The sequence below is a fragment of the Myxocyprinus asiaticus genome, chromosome 8 (assembly GCF_019703515.2).
Source record: "Myxocyprinus asiaticus isolate MX2 ecotype Aquarium Trade chromosome 8, UBuf_Myxa_2, whole genome shotgun sequence".
Lineage (NCBI taxonomy): Eukaryota > Metazoa > Chordata > Actinopteri > Cypriniformes > Catostomidae > Myxocyprinus > Myxocyprinus asiaticus.
Window position 1 is genome coordinate 48,563,737 of NC_059351.1, and position 6,000 is coordinate 48,569,736.

Consider the following 6,000-nt stretch of genomic DNA (forward strand, 5'->3'; position numbering starts at 1 on the left):
TGAAGCTTATAATTTTTTAGAAGCACCTACATGAATTCTTGTTAATACTGGTGTATTTTTCAAGCTATAAAGTTGTTTAAATAATTGTTTTCATAGTTGGTTTAGGGCTTTAGAATTTACGGTGTGAAATCGTCATGGCAATGAAGTTGTAAAATTGAATATAACTTTACACAGAAAGCTTAGTAAGCGATAAAATCACACTAAAATCAAGTTAACATGCATAATGTTTACATCTTGGGCTTTTTGAAACAGTGAGTATTTTAACATTTGTGAATTGGCCACATTCACTTCCATTGTAAGTGCCTCACTGTTACCCAGATTTTTGTTTCTTTCTTTTTTATTAAGAAAAGCAGGGACAAATCCAAATGAATTTATTTGGTGATCAACATTATGCCACTAATGCTGTTGATTGAGCTTAACTTGTATTAAACCCAGAATATTCCTTTAAAAATCTAGATTTTATAATCAGTGGCTTCCTAAAAATACTTTCAAGGTGAAAAAAAGAAAATCAATGTAAAGAAATGGGCCACTGAGGTTTAACTAACTTGCTCATCAAGGTTCTATTTAAATGTAGCACCACTGAGAATGCAATGTGTATTTGAAATGCAGTGACACAGGAAATCGAACTTGCATAGCTACAAGTGTTTGCATTCAAATACCCAAGATTGTGTCTTGAGTCTGAGAACCAAATTCATCCTTTGGCTGTCCCAAAACCTAGTGAACGTCCTTGCTGTCTTTTGCCTAGAGGCAGCTGCCTTCTAAGGAACCTAATAATTGAAATAGAACCTAGATGCATCATCCTCCTTCTGGCTAAACTCATTGGTTAATCATGAAGCTCTTGAAGATATCAGAGATGATGGGTACCATTTTTTCATAGGGGCATCTGCAAGCCTGTCTGTGTTGCATTGTCAACTCCAGATGTTTCCGTTCCTTGTGCCCAACATGTTTGTTGGGTGTGAGTCACCCAGTGCAGGTAAATCAACGGGCGTTCAGGGAAATATAAACATCGGCTAAGAAGTTTAATTAGCCAGAAATCTAGATGCCATTGCCCATTAAATTCAAGGATCGTTTGAAACCATGTGATTTTGGACCTCAGTTGTTAGCATTAAAGGAAAAGTTCAGTTTGGAAAGACATCATTAGCATAGGCAGTTTGCCCCTTCTGGTAAATGCCATAACTACACCATTTATGCAAAAAAATTTCCCATTGATGCCTATTCAAAAATAGCCAAATATTCTAACAAAGTAAATTTTTGCAAGAAATATATAAATTGCAAAAAATTCAGTTCAGTAACCGATTTTTTTAGAGGGCTCTTAACAATGTGAAATGCACGTTTTTAATGGAATTGTGTTATTCCATGGATGTTCTAACTATCGTTGCACTAATTTCGACTTGGTGGATACATCAGTTGTTACCATATGACAGAATGAGCAGACTCAACAGCTGTGACAAACACGTATTTATGGGCCTGAAATCATGTGTTTGAGGCCACCACTTTGTTAATTGAGTGTATTTGTGTTTTTTTGTGTTTTCTGTAAATAGCCCCATAATTCAGTTTGCATGAGAATTGACAAAGCTGTTTTCGATTACACACACACACACACACACACACACACACACACACACACACACACACATACTGAAGATCTTTATTTACTCTTGACAAAAAGGAGTGCGTTACAAAACAGACATTGTAGATTTTCTCTTCTGAAACTCTGAGACTACTGGTGTCTTTTTCTCATCAGCAAAAGTCTCCATTTGCTCTCAAATGAATCCTAATTCTGTGTAGGAAAATCAATTGAGATACTAAAAGTGCTGTAAGTAACGTTAGCTGTTTTGCTAACTTCTGCCAGACTTAGCCACTGAATTATGCGGCCTTCTAGAATAGGAAATATCGTAATTATGAGTTGCATCATGAGCACATTACCCTTACAAAAATCCAGAGTTCTGGCAAACTTGCTGCAAACTCTTCATTGTCACCAAATGTTTGCTGCAGGTTCACCACTACCACTAACAGAGTGGTAAATTTGCGGCAAGTTTGCATCAGATTTTTTTGTAAGGAGAATGACCAAACAAAGTCATATTTACCACTGATAAACTCCAGGTAAATTCCAGATAATTGTACCCGAGTTGCGACGCTGGAAATAGTGTGTCGACATTAAAGATAGCAGACAGCAACTCTACAATGTAAGTGAATGCTTTTGTGAAATTATTTCTGTTTCAGCACTGCATTTCAATATTAAATTGTAATATATGACAGAGCTTATAAACTAATGTATATTAATGCTTTAAAGCCATCTATATACTAATGTACACATAAAACACCACAAATTGAACTTTTTGCAGACTTATGCAGCATTTAAAATTTACGAGTAAAACAGACTAAAAATACCCTTACAAAAAATGTAGAGTTCTGGCAAACTTCCTGCAAATTCAGCACTCATTATTTTCACAAGAATATAAGCTTGCTATTCGCCGCAATTGTTTGGCAGAAGTTTGCATATCTTCACTGGTAGTGGTGAACCTGCAGCAGACCTTTGGTGACAATGAAGAGTTTGCCGCAAAGCTCATTTGCATGTGAAAATAATGAGTAACGAATTTGCTGCAAGTTTGCGGCAACTCTAGATCTTTCGTAAGGGTACTGATGGAACATCTTGTACTAGATTTTAGTCCAATCAAATGATCTCTAGAATGAGAATGTCCCTCCCCCTTATATGATTTGCAACAGACTAGCAAATAGATTCATGGCTGTGACATACAGTTGTGCTCAAGTTTGCATACCCTGGCAGAAATTGTGAAATTGTGGCATTGATTTTGAAAATATGATTAATCATGGCATTTTTATTTAAGGATAGTGATCACATGAAGCCATTTATTATCACATAGTTGTTTGGCTCCTTTTTAAATCATAATGATATCAGAAATCACCCATATGGCCCTGATCAAAAGTTTACATACCCTTGAATGTTTGGCCTTGTTACAGACACACAAGGTGACACACACAGGTTTAAATGGCAATTAAAGGTTAATTTCCCACACCTGTGGCTTTTTAAATTGCAATTAGTGTCTGTGTATAAATAGCCAATGACTTTGTTAGCTCTCACATGGATGCACTGAGCAGGCTAGATACTGAGCCATGGGGAGCAGAAAAGAACTGTCAAAAGACCAGCGTAACAAGGTAATGGAACTTTATAAAGATGGAAAAGGATATAAAAAGATATCCAAAGCCTTGAAAATGCCAGTCAGTTCTGTTCAATCACTTATTAAGAAGTGGAAAATTCTGGGATCTCTTTATACCAAGCCAAGGTCAGGCAGACCAAGAAAGATTTCAGCCACAACTGCCAGAAGAATTACAGCCAGAAATACAGGCTGCTCTGGAAAAAGACGGTGTGGTTGTTTCAAGGAGCACAATACAACGATACTTGAACAAAAATGAGCTGCATGGTCGAGTTGCCAGAAAGAAGCCTTTACTGCACCAATGCCACAAAAAAGGCCGGTTACAATATGCCCGACAACACCTTGACACGCCTCACAGCTTCTGGCACACTGTAATTTGGAGTGACGAGACCAAAATAGAGCTTTATGGTCACAACCATAAGCACTATGTTTGGAGAGGGGTCAACAAGGCCTATAATGAAAAGAATACCATCCCCACTGTGAAGCATGGTGGTGGCTCACTGATGTTTTGGGGGTGTGTGAGCTCTAAAGGCATGGGGAAAATTGTAAAAAGTGATGGCAAGATGAATGCAGCATGTTGTCAGAAAATACTGGCAGACAATTTGCATTCTTCTGCACGGAAGCTGCGCATGGGATGCTCTTGGACTTTCCAGCATGACAATGACCCTAAGCACAAGGCCAAGTTGACCCTCCAGTGGTTACAGCAGAAAAAGGTGAAGGTTCTGGAGTGGCCATCACAGACCTTAATATCATCAAGCCACTCTGGGGAGATCTCAAACGTGTGGTTCATGCAAGACGACCCAAGACTTTGCATGACCTAGAGGCATTTGGCCAAGACGAATGGGCAGCTATACCACCTGCAAGAATTTGGGGCCTCATAGACAACTATTACAAAAGACTGCACGCTGTCATCAATGCTAAAGGGGGCAATACATAGTATTAAGAACTAAGGGTATGAAGACTTTTGAACAGGGGTCATTTCATTTTTTTCATTGTTGCCATGTTTTGTTTTATGATTGTGCCATTCTGTTTTAACCTACAGTTGAATATGAATCCCATAAGAAATAAGAGAAATGTGTTTTGCCTGCTTACTCATGTTTTCTTTAAAAATGGTACCTATATTACCAATTCTCCAAGGGTATGCAAACTTTTGAGCACAACTTTACCTAAAGCCTATTGGCTTTAAAAAGAAAAAAAGAATAAGCCCTTCAGTATGGTCCGCCCAAACTTGCCGTTTCAATAGGAAATATGTCAACACTGGAAAGAAAACTGTGCTCGTCAAATTTCTAATGATTTCCAGACTTATCACACAGTAAATTCGCAGACAGGAGATTAAAAGTTCTGCGCTAACTGAAATTCGAACCACTGCCCCCAGTGGCCGAAGCCAATAACGAGAAAACACATTTTTCATTCATGCATATAAACTGAGATTATAATTTGATTATTTGTTTTGCACATGTGGGCCAGTCTGACTCTCCTATTTCCACTGATTGGTCAATGCACACATCATCTGTTCTTCCTCTACCCCAACTATAGAATCAGAGTTTACTAGAGTTAAAGTTTGTCGATTGTTTTTGCAGATTGATTCTATTCATTCTAATGAAGAACATAAATATTTCTCAGAAAAACTTCTGACTGCTGCATGTTTATTTAAATCTCATCAAGCAATGGACACCTGGATCCCACAACCACTGGACGCACCAACTCGTTTTTGTCACCGCGGCATGGGGTGGCAGTGCTTTATTATTTTTAAAAGGAAAATTAGCAAGACTATGAATTGGGATGCTGTGCACAGACCTAACTGTAACTAAATAGACTTTGTTATCTGGTCATTGTTGTTGTTGTTATTATTATTAATGATAATTAAATCAAGCCAATAATTGCAAGGGAAATATAAATGTTCACTGAATGTGAATAAGCCTCGCAGGGCATCGACATTGTTTTTAGGAGTACAGAGGATATAAAAGCTTTGGACCATGTGATGTTTTGAGGGTAGGGGCTCAGCCCTCATTATTCGTGTATTATTATTTTATTCTCTCTTTCTATTTTTTTTCATTCATTTGAAATGAATGAATGAAATGAATGAATTTGAAACCTTTTGATTTCTAGTCTTTATTCAGCAAGTGTCAAGATCATTGTCGGGGTGTTGAGTTGTGCGCAGTTCTTCTTTACTTACTCTGTTCTGTTTAACACACATAAGTAAGTTAAGTTTTAAGTTTTCCCTTAAAAACGTTAGGCTATAAAAGATAGACATTTTGGCCAAAATCAAGTCCTTTCCGGCAGTACCCAAATTGACTGTAAAAAAAAAACAAAAAGCTATCCTCAATGTTGGCTACGCGATAAACTTGTGGTGATTTAGTGTTCGCCACATCCCGTGTAAAAGGGCTTTTATTCTGAAGAAAGAAAGACTGAGGAAGAGCAGATGACACTGCAGGTTGACCAATCAGTGTTTTCTCAATTTTGCTAATTTTTTTCTAGATGAAAAACTAGTAAATGGACGCTTTATTGGTTATTCCATTTTGAAGACAAAAACAAAAAAACGAATTATCCGAAGGTACACAGACCATGGAACTTGTCAGTAATTTGGCAGAATGGGGTCTATTTTAGGGTACATAAAAATTTGGAAGCAGCATATCGATTTTCTGTGTGATCATGTTGACAGTTTCATGGGGTCTTTAAAGTGTATTTCCCTGAAAAGATTTTGAGGTCAGAAATATTCTTTGCAGACGATGCAATGTTCTGTTTTAACTGAAACATCAGCTTCGATCAGAGGGTTCTGCAGAGAAAAGTGTTTGCATTCTTTTGTAGATTGTGCATCTTTGAA